Consider the following 18,339-nt stretch of genomic DNA (forward strand, 5'->3'; position numbering starts at 1 on the left):
ACACCAGAATTTTTCAAAATATGGTTTGCAACCACTGTTGGTTTGCAAGATGACTTTCAGGGGGCATGAAAATTTTTGAATTCTAATGATCATATATTTATGTTATATTTATTTTTTATTTATGGTGAGTTACATAGTACACTTACGGTAGCTCCCTTGAAGTTAATTTTCAGGAGTACAAATGTGGGTCAACTTAGTGAAAAATATTAAACTCACACTACAGGTGGAATGCAGATATGACATAATGATGGTGTGTGAAAAACTAAAATTCAAGAAATCTTGCATTATAGAGATATAAATTTGATTTCAATTTTCATATTTTGCCATATGGTTCTCAACTGGCATTGTTTAATCTGCTGTGCCTGCAAGCATACTGTGCTAAAACAAGACATATGGAGCCCTTTTGCAGTAAAGGAAGAAAGAAAAGAAGCAGATGTCTGAACCATTGAGGTAAGGAACCCCACTGTAGCTGAAATACTGGCCAACGCGGGGTCTATAGTCCCCTTGGTGTGGGTTAGGCTGATTTCACTGAGAGACGAAGAACAAGCGCCACCAGGAGTACTGAAAAGTATACCTCTAGGCAGGACTTAACATTTCTGAGAAATTTCTTTAGGCTCGTTACAGTGAAGAATCTCCTGGAGAAGTGTGATTGTCACGATGAGCGAATCCAGCTGCACGTCGGATCTGACCCACAGCCCTGCCAGCCCAGTGAGTCGCCGTTAGGAACGCTCCGAGCTTAGGTAAGGGCAGCAGACGGGAGAGAAGAGTGGTTTTAGGAAACCTGCTTTTGTGTTCACAACCGAAAGCTACCGGAATTCTGCCTGAATATGGCTTTCCTGACCCTAGGTGAGAGGGGCTCAGGCGGGGAGGAAGCAAGGGTTGGGTTGAGGTGCGTGGCTTCCTCCGTGACCTGGGAAGCAAAAAATGCCATCTCATAACACAGTGACCAGCGCACCCAGGTCTCTCTTCCCACGCTTCTCCTCTGCTGCCCAGCAGACAGTTCAGAGAGCAGAGGGCTCTTCTCCAGGGTGCCTGCGCGTTCTTGCCTCTCTTCTCCTCACATCTGCTTGGGAAGGGTACATTTTGTACTCTCGGACTTTAGGAGTATAAAAGCGAGCTCCTGCATTGTAAGTTGAGGACTCCAGTCCCACCAAGCCCCGCTGGAGAGCACTTCCGGTCTGCCCTTGGTGCAAGACGGGCCGTATTTGCTGCATACCACCCGCCGGGGAAACTACGGCTGTTCTATGTCTCTGCAAAATCAGATGACTAAGGAACTGCTTATGCAGCAGTTCAGAGGCGAGATGGAGACTCTCTCTTGATTATTTATTTAAAAATTCTTTGAAGCCTGCCATTTCACCCCAGCAGGGGAGTTGGGATTTTTCAGCCACACACAGTAATTTTATTCCTCTGAGCCTTATATGAATTATTGAGCTTTTCAGAAAAGAGAGCAAATAGTTCTGCAAGGTAATCAAAAGCAAATATGCTAATTTGGGTCCATAGGACAGTATTTTTATCAGAAAGAACATTAAGCTTAGATGAGTTATTCATCTAAATTAAGGAAATTGAAAAAGAGAGCAAGACTAGCAAATTACCTTTGCTGATGTTCGAAACCAGCCCTATCTTGGACTCTTTCTTAATCGTCTTTCTCAGTGTAAAACCTAGTTACTAGGATACGGTCGTGTGGCAGCATCTTTATTAGAAATTGTGTGGGAGAAAAAAAGGTCAGAGGCTCATTTCCAATAACGGTTTGACAAGTAACACAGAGAAAAGGGCAGAAGGAATTGAGGTCTGTGGTGTTTCCCTATATCAAGATTTTGAGATAATAGCACTTATGTGAATGGGAACTCTCCAGGAATACATTTTATTAATCTCAGGGTTTAAAGAAAAAGAGACATGATATCATATTGTCATCAAAATTAAAAGCAGGAAGCCTAAGAAGTTACATAAATATCCTTTCTAAAGGATCAGGTAAATATCAAAATATCAGAAAAAGAACAAAAATCCCACTATCTGTCACTGGTAAAAATTTTCTTACCTTAACTCTGGCTAAATCCACGAGTTGTATAATTATATAGATAGAAGTCCCACCTCCAATTATCACAATTTGGAAACAGTCAATCACAGCAGGGCTTAAGCATGGTAGAAAACTTTGTAAGGTTCAGGTCTTGAACAAAAGTCCACAGAGAGGTCATTACCCCTCTCTGTACTAGTAGTAGCTTCATATCAGAATAGAGATATATTTGTAAAAATTTGCACTCATGAAAATTTTTTTTTGAATTACACCCTATCTTACTATTGTCTTCAAACAAAATCCAAGCTATCTTAATAAATTACTGAAATTCACAGGAAGATGGAAAAGCTCTACAGTAAAATATGTCTAAATTATTAACAGTACAATTTGCTGAAAGATAAAGAAACCAAGAAAATAAAAATACCTGACATCCCAGATGTTCTGCCTTCTCATGCCTTTCCTGCTCTCCTCCCCCACTTTTACCACACACAGAAGCAGTCTGGGCTGGGATAGAGCTCATCTGTGTTGGCTTCCAATAAAGCTGGCTTTGCAACTCAGTCTACCAATTTATTAGCTATGTGACCTTGGGAGGATCACGTGGCTCTTTTGAGGCTGGGTTTCTTCAGCTATAAAGTAAACAATTTTCAGACTTATTGGGATAATTAAATGAGATCATATATTTAAGTTGTAGGTATTTAATAAATATTTATATTATTATTATTATTATTATTATTAGAGTTTGGAAGGGGAGTCAATAAAGAATATTCTTTTTCCCTGCCTAAGGGTAGAACCAACTGAGAAATGAACATAGAAGTCAGACAGATGGATCTTGAATTACTAGTAACAGTTGGGCTGAAGATATAACTATGGGGTCACAATAGGCTTGCTAGATTCCCTCTGGATAAAATCTGCCCATCTAGTCACTGGCATAGCTGGACAGGGTCAGACCTCTTTCCTCATGAAAGAGGATACACCAGAGAGTACTCTCCTACTAAGCAGGGCTGCTACAAGAGAGAGCCCAGAGGACCTGTGTCGTGAATTCCCAGACACTTCTAAATGCACCTATTATTGCCTGTCCTGGAAGGAGTGAATGAGGAGATTGAGAGACCCTGGAAGTCCCTCCATGTGGAAATGTAAGATCAAGGGGTATTGAGATTTCTCCCAAAATATTATAAATGTGATGGATAGAATTTTAGAAAAATTGATTTTTCTACTAGTTAAAAATTGAATACCATAATACTTATAAATTTATAAGTGAATGTAAATATATGTGTGTGTCTATATTGTGTGGACACACAGAGCTGGCCTGGTGGACCCAGCTCAGCCAAGGTAAGATCCCACCTGGTTACCTATGTCATCAACACACCTGCAGCTGACCTGTATCCTTTATGTAAAAGAGTAAGTGTTGTTGTAAGCCACTGCATTTTCAGGTTGTAATACCACAAAATAGTTGACTAAACAGTAGACCATTTGTTCTTCTTACTAGATCATTGACTGGACAGCTTGCAGGTGAGAAGCAAGGATAGTACTCAAAGCTCAGGACTAGCTGGTCTAAAACCTATGGAATTGTCCTGAGTCAGCCTGACACCTATTTGCCTATTAGTAACATAATAGTGACAGCCAGACTTCTCACAGAGACTGCTAGCACTTTCTGTGCTGGGCAAGCAATAGCACATGGTCAGACACTGACCAGTTGCTGAAGTGTTCTGTGAACACCGGAAACAGCGCCATCCTTACTGGGGGGAATCCTAGGTCTCCTGAGATGTATATTCAGAGAAAGTGTTTTCTTAAAGTGAATCTCCTTGTTTTAAGTTCTAGCAAGTGCGTGGCAGACAGGAGTATACTAAATTGTCTTAGCCCTCCTGCATAGTATAATTTAACATGTGAACATTCCAAGTGTGCAATTGGAGCTGTGAAATTGAATTGTGGCAAATACTTAGATCTTATTACAATAAAACATAATGGAGTGTTTATGACCCCATGGGTTTCCAAAATCTAGTAACGGCCAATTTATTTTGAGAAATGTTAAAATAAAATTTGATGTTTCCTTGCTTTGTATGACAGAATTTGACTTACAAATGTTTTTGATTTTTTGAGACAGTATACTTGCAGAGTGACTAAGGACAAAGACTCCATCTTGAGCTAACAGGACTCATTTCAAATGCCTAGCCACCCCACGTCCTGGCTTTGTATTTTTGGGCAAGTCACACTGAGCTGTTTCCACTTTCCCCACCTGCAAAGCAGAGACAGTAATAAACCTACATAACAGGGTTAAATAAGGATTATATGAGATTATATTTTTAAAACACTTAACACACTGTTGGCATATTGTAAGCACTCGATATTTGTTAGACATATTTTTACTATCATCTTTGCCATACATAATTATGTATAAAGTACAAACAACATTCAATATTTTAAAAAGTTTCAGCTGTGGTACTTCCAAATGATTAAAATATGAATGAAATTTCATCAAAAACTGAGTCCTACTATTGTGATAGAGGAGATAAAAGGAGAAAAAGGAAATTCTGTTTTGTTTTGACAGAAGACAGGGCAATAATTTCCATAAATATTCAACAACTAACACCAAGTATTTGAACATTTCAAAATGTCACTGCCTTTTATTAATAATTATACTCATTTATTGTATAGCACTAACTCTTTTCAAGGAACTTTGCTGGCTATTTTCTTTAATCCTCCCTGCTATTTAATTATAAAAGTTATTTACATATTTCATATGCATACCAAAAGTCAATGACATTTCCAAAAACACTGAACATTGAAAATTTCCACACCAAATACTCTCAAGGTTTTATTTAAAATTATTTTTATTTTTTTTGTACAACAGATTCACCACCTTCTTCTAGAGGTTTACTCCTTTGGCAAAACTAACTCAGTAAGTATGAAAAATCTGGGTTTGGGTATGTGTATTCATATTAATATTTTTATATTTTTTATGTGTTTGACATTTCATAATTTTAAAAAAGCTTTAAAGAAATGATTCGATCCTTAAAACTATATGGAAATCAAATTTTAGTGTCTATAAATAAGGTTTTGTTGGAGTTCAACCATGCTCATTTGTTTATATATTATCGATTACAGTTTCTCGCACTACCACAACAGAGATGAGTAGTTCCTCCAGAGAATGTATGGCCTGCAATGTTTAAAATATTTACCAACTGGACCTTTACAGAAAAAAGTTCACTGATCCCTGCTCTAAGGCATATATCTAGAAGTAGAATGTCTGTATTCAAAATAATGCATATAAATAAATAAATATAAATATACTGTTTGCAGTATATATATTTACTATATATATATACACACACACACACGCATATATATATTTATATAGTATATAGACATTGCCTAATTGCTCTCCAAAGTGGTTGTCCCAATTTATACTCCCACCCACCAGGAGCATTTGAAATGTTTCCATTTCTCCATATCCTCACCAGCATGTTTTCTTCACACCTTTATAATACTTGCTAATCTCTCTTTTTAACAAAGAAATGTTCATGTCTCAGGCTCTTTTATTTTATTTTTAAAGATTTTATCTATTTATTTGAGAGAGAAAGACAGAAAGAGCACAAGCAGGGGAGAGGGGTACAGGGAGAAGCAGACTCCCCGTCGAGCAGGGAGCCTGATGTGGGGCTCGACATGGGGCTCGATCCCAGGACCCTGAGATCATGGCCTGAGCCGAAGACAGATGCTTAACCGAATGAGCCACCCAGGCGCCCCCTGTCAGGCTCTTTTAAAGACTATAGTATCTAGAATTGTTTTGTTCTTCAAAGTCTTTATGTTTATGGTTACCTTTAAATTTGTGCCAAATGATATTGGTTTTCCATTTTGGGAAGTGATATAAGGTTTCCTTTAAAAATTTTTTTTAAGGAAAAAGTTAAGTTGATTGAAAGAGAAACAGTTAAGTATATAACAATAAAGTGATATGCAGATGTGGCAAAAAATAAAGATGGATTCTGAATGACTGAAATTTTTGAATCGTGAATGAGTGAAAACTTGTGATCTGTGTTTTAATCCTGGGTCAATCATTTGCTAATTGTATGTTCTTGGACAAATTATTTATCCTCTCTAGATTTAAATAAAATGGGAATAATTGCCAAAGCCTCCCTATCTCTCTTATAGTATTGTTCTGGAGATTTATAGAGATTGTAAGTTAAAGAGTTTAGTAATAGTGTAGAGCATTATTTAAACGTAAGACATCATTGTGATGCACCATTTCCATGCATGACCTGTATCACAACTTAACTGAAGTTTCTACCGTTTCTCCTGAAGATAGCCAACATCAATCACTTTGGGAGTTTGGTTTTTGCTCACATTGATACTTTTGTCAATAGTACCAATCCCACAACCCTTCATTTCTACTTGTAGAAATTCTATTGACTGTTTGTCAGCCTTTTCCCATGAAGTTTTTCCCAGATTCCATTCCCTCTTGTCATCTTGCAAGATCTCTTCCTCTAGTAAATCTTTGTATCATGTGAAGATGTTCTCTTACAACATGGGACGTATTCCCTAATCTTGGTTGGGCTGCTTCTGTGTTCTGGATACAGATTGTTGTATTCCTTTGGCATCTTCTTCAGACTCCACCATTGCTCCTTGCACATAATACTAGGAAGTCGATGTGTTGACTTTAATCTCTCTTATAAGCATCCATTACCTCTTTCTAAAGTTATGTTTGCCCTGATTTTGTCTACATGGCTAAGAATATGAGCCCTTAATCTGGTAAACAAGGTCTTGTATGGGGGTCTCTTCCTACCTCTTGAGGCTCATCTTATAAGAGCCTGTCTTCCTTCTCTTTGCTTCAGACACCCTGGTCTGCCAGCCCTCCAAGCATATGTGTTCCTTCTGCTTTGGGGCCTCCACACATTTGTTTCTAGTGTATGGAATGATCTCCCTCCTTCTTCACTTAATAATTTTTACTTATTTTTCAGACTTTATCTCAATTGTTTCTTTTCCAGAAAAGCTTTCCCTTACTTCCTTAGCTGTGCCAAATATCCTTCTTCTATGCCCTGATAATACTATAGACTTTCCATGGGCAGCATTTATCATAGTGACAATTTCATATTTATTTGTATGATTATTTGCTTAATGTTAATCTTGCCCATTAAACCTTATGCTTCATTAACACATGAGAATGTTTGTTTTGCCTCACCGTCATTTTCTCTAGCTTCTAATACAATGCTGGGTACATAGTAAATGCCCAATGAATATTTGTTGGATCACCGACTGAAGGAATAGGGAGTTGCTCTGTCCCCTGCAAAATCAAATCTAAAGGACTATCCTCCCTTGCTCCCATTTTCCATGATCAGCAAGGAAATACATATGAGCAAGGGCATAAACTGAACTTTATCTGCTTTAGCCAAGTAATCTGGGAAAACTTCCAGGGTGTCAAGACACTAATCATATCTTCCAGGAATCAGTGACTTCCTGAGCAGTTCTTAGTGACCTGCTACGGCTGACCCCCGCCGTTTGAAAATTATATCTTCTCCAAGCAAATGCCAGAATGCTGTCTATGATAGCTGGACTCCAGCTACAAGCCACTCTAAATATACTCAGGTGCAATTTACATTAAATTTCTATCGAAAAATAATCATGGGGCGCCTGGGTGGCTCGGTCGTTAAGCGTCTGCCTTCGGCTCAGGTCATGATCCCAGGGTCCTGGGATCGAGTCCCACATCGGGCTCCCTGCTCGGCAGGAAGCCTGCTTCTCCTTCTCCCACTCCCCCTGCTTGTGTTCCTGCTCTCGCTATGTCTCTCTGTCAAATAAATAAATAAAATCTTTAAAAAAAAAAAAAGAAAGAAAAATAATCAGATTGTTGAACCACAAAAAAATAATATACAATTTAAATTCAGGTGCCAAGCAGCATGTGGACGTTTAAGAACAGGCCATCTTGCATTTGGTTTCTGACATAAAAAGACCTGTCTTGCTGTGAGGCACGAATTACAGGCAACCCTCTAACATCAGATATCAAATCTAACACTAAGGGCAGCTCCATATACATAAACACATGTATGTAATTATTATTCAAACTGTATTTTAGAAGCTTCTTTTATGGTCAACAACACTAGACTTTATTGCCATTTATTAGTCTTAATACTGTGGCAGTAGATTGTGATATAAGGAATTTTATTTTTTAAAGATTTTATTTATTTGAGAGAGAGAGTGCGAGAGAGAGCATGAGCAGGGGAGAGAGGCAGAAGGAGAGGGAGAAGCGGGCCCAGGACTCTGGGATCATGATCTGAACTGAAGGCAGACACTTAACCGACTGGGCCAACCAGGTGCCCCAGTATAGAGAATTTTAAAAAACTACTTAGCTATTTGACACTTCAGTAAAGTGAGTTTTCCTAATTCTACCCCCAAATCTCTCTCTATCTCTCTCTCTCTTTTTTAATTGCTGAAATGATCCGTGAGGTTGTGTTTAATAGGAGATAAAATATTTTGACTTCAGGGCACCGTGTTTATATGTCCTTGTTATAAGTACTCTCACGGTATAGCTACTGCAAGGACAGTCCATGAACAGATGTCAGCAGTTAGCAGAGCATATACAATGGCCCTACATCTATGTTGGAACTTGGCCAAAGCCTCCTTCTGCAGCATTGCCCGTTGTCTTTCCCCAACGCTGTTAGCACGTATGTGCCGGCTCAGGGCCACTCAGCTGAAACATAGGGAACTGTCTTCTGGATTTCTGTGAGGACTGAGCATTACTCGTCTTGATCCAAACTTGCCTCTTTACTTTCGAGAGCCTGAGAGTGAAAGAACAAATGCTGCTTTTAACCAGAGGAAACAATCAAAGCAAATGGTCTGGATAATATGGCTGTGAGTACTGGTTTAGTTATTGACTTAATCAGGGAGAGAAATTATTGCAGAAAAGTTCATATGCAGTCCTGGATTTTCTAAATTAATGAAGACTCTCATTTCCATTTTCCAACGGTGCTGCTGGGTATCATTCCTGTTTAATGTTGCATTATTGCTGGGTTGATAGTGGGCTGGCACAAAAATGGGGTAGAGAGAGGTGCCAGTCAATACTAGAAAGGTCCAGGAAGAAAGAATGCCAATAGAACATCTGGGTTAGAGATACAGCTGCTTTGGGAAAAGCTCAGATCCTTATAGATTGGGTGATAAAATTCGGTGAGTCAGAACTTATATTATCGTGTATTTCATAATAACTTTCTAGCACAGTGTTAGAGTAGCGTTGCCAGGACTGCTATTTATGGAGGAATCATTTATGTTTCATTTTATTTTGCTTGGTTGCTCCCATTGCATTTTGATGAAACGTGCACAAGTTTTGAAAAAGGAGACATTTTAACTTTTTTATTAGTGAGTTTTAGGAATGATACTGAAAAGTGAGTCTGTGACAGTATAAAAATCGGTGTTTTAAATTAAGTTTCCTTGATGGGATAAACAAATATTGATGTGAGAAAGAGTTTTTAACTATAAAATGGTATAGTCCTATACCAACAGTAGTTATTTCTGGCTGAAAGATTTTGGATATTTAAAATTCTTCCTTCTTGTTTGCCTCTATTTTCTGAATGTTTTATTATTTTTATTTATTTTTTCTTTTTCTTTTTTTTCTTCCAAGTTTTTATTTACATTCTAGTTAGTTAACATACAGTGTCCTACTAGTGTCAGGTGTAGGATTTAGTGATTCATCACTTACATACAACACCCAGTGCTCATCACAAGTGTCCCCCTTAATTCCTATCACTCATTTAATTTGTAATATAAAAGCACACTCACAGGGCTGCCTTGGTGGCTCAGTTGGTTAAGTGTTGGACTCTTGATTTTGACTCAGGTCATGATCTCAGGGTCATGAGATTGATCTCTGACTGGGCTCCCCGCTCACATAGAGTCTGCTGGAGATTCTCTCTCCCTCTCCCTCTGCTCCTCCCCCCCTCACATGCACATGCAGATTCTCTCCCTCTCTCTCTAAATAAATAAATAAAATCTCGAAACATAAGCTTTGTGGCTATAAAAAAAGCACACTCACATACATGAACATACATGTATGTATATACATGTGCACATTTACAGACATATGTTTCCCTTAGGCTAAACTGCTAAGCTGCTATTTGAAAGAAACATTTATTTTCACCCTCCAGGATTCATCTCACAATTGTTTTGCAGTGGGAGAGATAAAGAGGGAATGAGGAGGGGGAGACGAACCATGAGAGACTATGGACTCTGAGAAACAAACTGAGGGTTCCAGAGGGGAGGGGGGTGGGGGGGATGGGTTAGCCTGGTGATGGGTATTAAAGAGGGCACATACTGCATGGAGCACTGGGTGTTACACGCAAACAATGAATCATGGAACACTACATCAAAAACTAATGATGTAATGTATGGTGATTAACATAACATAAAAAAAAAGAGGGAATGAGGAAGGGTAGGACAGGCAAAAGCAGGAACTTCTACTGCCTTGTCTATAGCTGTTGTTTGAGGCGGGTCTTTGAGCTCCCATTTCCTCATTGTCCTATAACTACTCAACTCTGATGTTCAGGACAGGAGAGGCTACTTAGCTGGCATACTAATGAATTATGCTTTCCAAAGACCTTCACTTGTGTGCATCACGAGTTTTTCTAGGGAAGTGTGTGGTCTGTTGGCGTGGTGGGGGCATTGTTGTTAGCTTACAGCACAGTCATCTCCTCCACCTCAACTCTTTCCTTGCTAATGGAACCCAGCGTTCGTTCAGGTATCGGGTGGCCATGTTTCCCAAGCTCTTTTTCAGCTGCAAAGGGGTGGGGTGGCCCATGTTTTCTAGTCTAAGTCGGTGTGATCATTCTATTCCCTTTGCCAGTGCTAGTTGTAAGTGTGGACGTGTGACACAATCCTGGCCAATTAAACACAAATGACAGTTTATTTGGGGGCTTTCAGGAAATGTTTCCTTAATCTTAAAAAAGGATTATAAAGCTTGTGCTTTTTAAATTGATTTAAATGTTGTTGCACGAGGATGAAAACCTTAGAACTACTGCAGACATGTTGTTCCCAGGGCAGAACAAAGACAGAGTCAACATGTCGAGGAAGGAGGTGAGAAAGAGGGAAGAAGCTTGGGTCCCTGTTGATATTGCTCTGCTCCTAAAACCTTCTACCTCTGAATTTCTTGTTGTGAGGCAATAAGCTCCCTAATTCTTTATCCACTTCTTTGTTGTTGTTGTTGGATCTCTGTTACTTACAGCTAAAATCATCCAACTGGCTCAAGCTATGACCAGATTTCAAAATGAGTCTTTTTTTCCTTCCTTCCTGTAGAAGATAAAAAACTCAGAAAAATGTTAACTTTACTTGGATAAATACAGTATTGTTTCAACCCATGCCCCACATAATGCTTCATTTTAAAGAAAAGGAACACACACACACCCTGCTAAGTGCTTTAAAACAACTGTTTGGTGCTTTGCTCACATTTGGATTAACAGTTTGGAATGAACTGAAATATCTACCAATACAGGAGTAGTTGAATATGCTGCATAACAGACAATGCAATGCTAGGTAACAGTTAAGAATAAGGTAGATCTATGGGGATTTATCTGAAAAGGTCTTCAATACATATTTTAAGTAGAAAATAACATGTTGCATATCTGTATATTATTTCACATTTGTGCATGTGTATAAATATATGTATGCATATAAGTTATATTTTCCTTTATATAGATCTGTAAGTGAATAGAAAAAGTTCCAGAAAATTTAACAACAAATGGAGAGTGGTAGTTACCTTTAGGAAAAAGCTAGATTGGGGAGTGTAAAAGGGATGCTTAAAATTTTTACTCTATATAGTTAAGTAAAATTTGAATTTTTACTGGAAGAATTTATTCATGTTTACCTATGGAATTAAAAGCTAAAAAAATTCACAAGTCAAGGGACGCCTGGGTGGCTCAGTTGGTTAAGCGGCTGCCTTCGGCCCAGGTCATCATCCCAGGGTCCTGGGATCGAGTCCCACATCGGGCTCCTTGCTCAGCAGGGAGCCTGCTTCTCCCTCTCTCTCCCTCTGCTTGTGCTCTCTCTGTCAAATAAATAAAATCTTTAAAAAAAAAAAAAAAAAAAAAAAAATTCACAAGTCATGTTAAAATATTTACAATGGCTTTTAACTCTGTGATTATTACTTTCCGCTTAATCCATTAAACAACAAACATGCATATATAATTTGCTTTCTTTTATTAATATTTTGAACAATATATAGAGATCTGCTTTGTTTTTCTTTCTTTTTTACTGTTGAGCACTTACCTCTCTTCCCCCTGCCCCCAGCACGTACTTGTTAGGCCCACATGTCCCTTTCATGGACTTCTCTACTGCGCCTAGTCTGGGAAGGGTGGGTGTTTCCTGACTTCAGATTCCTGCTCTGGCCTCTAATCTGAGGCACCAAATCCCTGGTTCAGCCAGGAGTAAGGAGGCGCTTGCTCCTGGGGCTTTTATGTGAGTGATTCGAGGTAGGAAGAAAAGTTTGGAGTTCGATCGGTCACAGGTGGGGCTCAAGGACCAAATTTTTTTCTGTGGTAGGGCATGAGTCCTTTGTGGCCTAAGCTACACAACCTCTAGGCCTCTTTGGGTTTCGGCCTGCTCTCCAAGCCTGGCCTTGGGAGCCCTCAATATCCTTCTGACCTGTTTGCTTAGATAGCTGAGTTTCGTTGTCTTGCTTGCAGCCAGGAACTGACAGATACAACCAATGTTAACTAGAATAGACATGTCTCTTTTTCCGTGTGATCAATAATCACCAGGAACATCCTATAGGAGAAGACTATTCTTGGAATATGAATGTCGTCCACAACAAAGTTTTAATTTGTGATTTATAGAGCAGCAAGTCAGCTCTGGGGCTTTCTCTGTTTAATCATAGCAATGATGATGCATTGTTCTTATATATCCCTTGGTCTGCTCTCACTTTTGATTACACAGAGAAGGAACAGAATCCTTAAAGACATAATGAATCGAGAGGTCTTTCATCTGGAGTTTGACTCAAAGAATTCTATTTGTGACTTGCTTTATAGTTGTAAATTGTGGACCTCTAGAACGGCTTTCATGGAATTTAGTCCCTGGAAGAAACTCGGTAATTATCTCAGAACATGCCTTCGTTTTAAAGCTAAGAAACTGAAACCCCTAGTAAGGAGACATAACCCAAATCACATAGCTATTTAAAGGCAGAATTGTGCTTAGAATTCAAGTCTTCTGAATCCTCGTCCCAAGTTCTTTCCCGAGATGCCGCTCTCGAAAGATTTTATGATAAAACAACAAAAAAGAAAGATGGAGTTTAAAAGCCACCTTGCTTTGAAAAGCACAGTAAATATATTCATAATAATGCTTTTTAGACTTTGGCTAAATAGTAATGCATTTAGCATTTGCTTCACTTACCTCTTCTGTTGTTTGGTTAACAAGTTTTAGGAAAATCTGCCTTTAGGTAAGAAATAGGAAAAAGTGAAACACATTTTTAGATTATTCTCTTTTTCCCTTAATTCTACATTTCAAATATATTCTTTTCTTTAGCATATTCAAGGAATACATAAGTGGAAAACCCATTTCTGATATTTTACCCTTCTTCTTAAAAGTGTCACTGTATTCTGGGGCCCTGCACAGTACAGCTAACTGGGACAGTTTTAGTGCTCTGGGGATAGACTCCCTATCTCCAGGCTTTGCTACTTCATATTTTTTATGGGTGTGTCCTGCCTCCTGAATGAGATTGTCCTCTTAGAGGGACTTCAGCAAATGAGTTTTGATGGTTTAACTTTCATTTCACAAACATGCATCTACAATACAACCTGCATTATGATGGGGATTAATAACACGAGGATGAGAAAAACGAACCCCCACTCAGGGAACTCACTCCACTCAAAGCAGCATGCATTTTAAGGTGACAGGTGATAAGAAATGATACACACCAAAATAGGGTACTGGTGTTCTTAAAAATCTATTATTTCCTTATCCATTCATCTATTGATGGACATCTTGGCTCTTTCCATAGTTTGGCTATTGTGGACATTGCTGCTATAAACATTGGGGTGCACGTACCCCTTCGGATCACTACATTTGTATCTTTGGGGCAAATACCCAGTAGTGCAATTGCTGGGTCGTAGGGTAGCTCTATTTTCAACTTTTTGAGGAACCTCCATACTGTTTTCCAGAGTGGCTGCACCAGCTTGCATTCCCACCAACAGTGTAGGAGGGTTCCCCTTTCTCCGCATCCTCGCCAACATCTGTCATTTCCTGACTTGTTAATTTTAGCCATTCTGACTGGTGTGAGGTGGTATCTCACTGAGGTTTTGATTTGGATTTCCCTATACAATGGAATATTATGCAGCCATCAAAAAACCGAAATCTTGCTATTTGCAACGACGTGGATGGAACTAGAGGGGTATTATGCTAAGCAAAATTAGTCAATCAGAGAAAGACATGTATCATATGATCTCACTGATATGAGGAATTCTTAATCTCAGGAAACAAACTGAAGGTTGCTGGAGTGGTGGGGGGTGGGAGGGATGGGGTGGCTGGGTGATAGACATTGGGGTTGGTATGTGCTATGGTAAGTGCTGTGAATTGTGTAAGAAAGAAGAAAATAGTAGGAAGGGACAAATGAAGGGGGGAAAATTGGAGGGGGAGACGAACCATGAGAGACAATGGACTCTGAGAAACAAACTGATGGTTCTAGAGGGGAGGGCTGTGGGGGGATGGGTTAGCCTGGTGATGGGTATTAAAGAGGGCACATATTGAATGGACCACTGGGTGTTCTACACAAACAATGAATCATGGAACACTACATCAAAAACTAATGATGTATTATATGGTGATTAACATAACATAATAAAAAAATATCTATTATTTCCTTAAGACCCCAGATTAAAGCACTCTGTTAAGAACTTCTAAGTAGGTTATACTTTGGGCAGTCTGCAGAGGGCTCTACAGGAGTCTGTGAAGACAATTATACTGGCAATTAAGACAAACTACATCTATGTCTATGGATAATGATGGAACCATCTCTAATATTACAAATTGGTCGTTTAATTTTTGTTTTTTTTTCCAAGACAGAAGGAGTACATGTTTTCAGCAAATGTGGATAAGAGAATGCTTTGAACAGATCAATGTGAGCCAAATGGTGGCAAATGAGCTGAAACCTCTGGGAAGATTAAAAGAGAATGGGATAAAAATTGTACAACAATATAGCTGATATGCCATATGCTTAAAATCACCTTTGTCTTGGCAATGATACTGGAAGGCTCCATGTTTGTTACTGACATATGAATATATTCATTCATTTGTTTATTCATTCAACACTTTTACTATGAGCATAACTTTGTTCCAGACACTGTTTTAGATGCCAGAGAAACAAGACAAAGATGCTTGATTTTGTGGGCTACATTCTTGTCTTCCTTGTTTAAGACACTTCAAATTATTCTCCATACATTCAAGATAAAATCCAACAGCACTAGTATAACATACAAGGCCCTGCTGATTTCTCCAGCTCTTGATATTCTTCTTCTCTTACTTTAAGTTCCAGCCATGCAGCACTCCTTCCAAATTCTGAAAACAAATAAACACAGTTCTGTCCAAACTTCGGATCTTTGTACATACTCTTCCCTCCACTGCAATGATCTTCTCACCCTTTAAACCCCCACTCAAACTTCAGGTCTCAGCTAGCTCAAATGTCATTTCCTCCAAAGCTTCTCCTGACTTCCAGAACAGGTCTAGGTGTCTCCTGTGTGTCCCCAGAACACCCTGTGCTTAACACACATTGCACCCCATGATGCAGTTTGGGGTGCATCTTTATCAGTTTGTCTCTCCTTCCAGACCACAGAGTCCTTGAGATCAGAGACCAGGTCTTGGACACTAGCACATCCCCCAAGTTTCTCACATGGTGCCTGACACCTAAATATTTGTTTAAAATTGACAATGCATGAGGAACCAATGAGACGTTGCCAGCCAAACAATTACACCAGCTACAGGATTTTTCTTAAAAGAATTCACAGTGGCTTAGCTATCTACCACCTGAACCAAATACCAAATCTCCATCACAAGGTTCTCGTCAATAGATTAAATATGTTGTGAATTACAGTCCTACGCCCAGCTAGAGTTAGATGCTGTGGTGTCTTTAGGGAGACCAGCTTCAAGTTGCAGAGATAAACTTAATACGATTAAGAAACAAGTTTAAAAACAAAACAGTTAGAAAAATAAAAAAGCCATACAGGGTAAGTCTAGAAGTACCTAGCTATGTGTGGCAGGTAAAGCTCATTGTTGGCACTCAGAAGGAAGAGAGACCAGGGCAAACTGGAACAGTCATAGCATTCACTGAGGGAATTAAACTTGAACAATCTCTAGAAGCTCTTCATGTGTACTATTTCATCCATATCTTACAGCTACCCATTGTGGTATTGTCATTACCGCTATCATACAGAAGAAGAAATAGAAGCTCAGAGAGGTTAAGGGTCTTGTTCAAGTTTGCACAACGTTTAAATAGTGGTACCAGGATTCAGGTCCAAATTTGTTCAACTCCAACATCATGTTTCCTCTTGGACATTTTACTGGGGATGAAGACATCCAGCTTTTGAGTCATGGCACTATTCTAAGCCCCTACTTTGAAAAGGAACATACTCAGAACTTTTGTTCTGCACACATTAGGGTAACTGGAACAAGACTTCACCAAAACAATGAGAAAACTGGAAGAAATATGTAAAACAACTGTTTTCAAACATTGGATATCAGGCAATGTGAGACTATGATCCCTAAGAGAGGAAAACAAATGAGGTGAACCCTGCATTTTTCTTGGCTTTCTGCCTGAAGGCATTTCTAAACCACAGTATGGGGGGCACCCAACAGAACACAGTGGTGAGTTGAGAAGAAAAATATTGAGAAGAAAAATGAGTGGAGAAGAAAAATATTGAGGAACTGAGGGAGGCCGAGATAGCTGACATTTACAAGGAACATAGCAGAGAAATAACTTTGGAAATTTTGATTCTGTTGCTGAATACTAAGCAATAATTGATGCCAGGAAAACAAACAAACAAACAAACAAACAGGAAGCTTTAAACTGAAGCAGTTCTCATGGCTTATGCCAGGCTGGAAGACATTTGAATTCCAACCAGTGAGAGTAGACACTCCTCAATGAACACTTGAGACTCTAGAGACCCGAGAAGGTTCATAACTTACTGGTAGGTCTAAGCTAGACCTACTCTAGTAAAATTTAACACAAAAACCCTCAAAATAATGAAGCTGATTCACAAGTAACTTAACTAGCTGAAAGAAAAATGTTTAACATTTTTAAAGAAAGAAAAGAAATCTGGCACCCAACAACATAAAATTCAAAATGTCCAGCATATAACAACAAATAGAATAAATACAAAGAAACAAGAAAATGTCAGCCATTACCAGAGAAAAAGGTCAGCTACTACAAACAGACACAGAGATAATAGAAATGTAAAATTAGGAGACTAATACCTTAAAAGATAAAGGCAGATAGATTAGGATGATACACAGGCTTTGAAAGAAAATATGAACATAATGAGATAGAAAAGGAAAAAGACCCAAATGGAAATTTTAGAGCTGAAAAATACAGTGTCATAAATGACAAACTCTCTGGATGGGATTAAAAGAGATGAACACTGTAGGAAAGAAAAATCAGTAAACTTGATGACATAGCAATATATATTATACATTATCCAATGTGAAGCTCAGGAAGCAAAGTGTCTGGGAAAAAAAATGAACATGGGCCTCAGTGACAATACAAAGCAGTCTAAAATATGAGTCAATGAGTCCCAGAAGGAGAAGAGAGAGAGGGGAGCATAAAAATATTTGAATAAACAAAGTTTTGAAGTTTTCCTTTTTTTTTAAAGATCTTATTTATTTGAGAGAGAGAGCATGCACAGCAAAGGGAGGGGCAGAGGGAGAAGGAGAGGGAGAGGGAGAAGCAGACTCTCTGTTGAGCAGGGAGCCTGACATGGGGCTTGATCCCAGGACCCTGAGATCATGACCTGAGCTGAAGTCAGATGCTTAACTGACTAAGCCACCCAGGCGCCCAAGGTTTAAGGTTTTCTAAATGTGATGAAAATTATAAATTGACAGACTCGATATACTCAATGAACTACAAGGAGGGTAACACAAAGTTACCCTAGTAACCACACTAGTATACCAATATCAACTTGATGAAAATCAGTGATGAAGATAATATCCTTAAAGTATCCATAAGGCAAAGAACCCCACATGACATGTAAGAAAAACAATGAATTGCTACAGATTTCCCATCAGAAATAATGCAAGCGATTGGACACTAGAAAAACATCTTCAGAGTTTCAAAAGTAAACATTGTTCAATCTGGAATTCTATATCCAGCAAAAAGATCCTTGGAA

General features: G+C 38.8%; 1 long non-coding RNA gene across 3 annotated transcripts in view; it reads left to right on the forward strand.

Moving 5' to 3' along the window:
* The first annotated feature begins 204 nt into the window (after positions 1-204).
* LOC116632912 overlaps positions 205-18,339 on the forward strand; it is a 69,388-nt gene continuing 51,253 nt past the window's right edge. The window contains exons 1-4 of one of the 3 annotated variants that reach the window (XR_004299530.1): positions 211-450; positions 614-740; positions 4,860-4,907; positions 5,114-5,533. This is a non-coding gene — a long non-coding RNA (uncharacterized LOC116632912). Of the gene's footprint in view, positions 451-613; positions 741-4,859; positions 4,908-5,113; positions 5,534-18,339 lie in introns of those variants that run through there. The other 2 variants (XR_004299529.1, XR_004299528.1) reach the window with 2 other exon arrangements.

This window comes from Phoca vitulina, unplaced genomic scaffold (assembly GCF_004348235.1).
Source record: "Phoca vitulina isolate PV1807 unplaced genomic scaffold, GSC_HSeal_1.0 scaffold7, whole genome shotgun sequence".
In the NCBI taxonomy this organism is placed as follows: domain Eukaryota; kingdom Metazoa; phylum Chordata; class Mammalia; order Carnivora; family Phocidae; genus Phoca; species Phoca vitulina.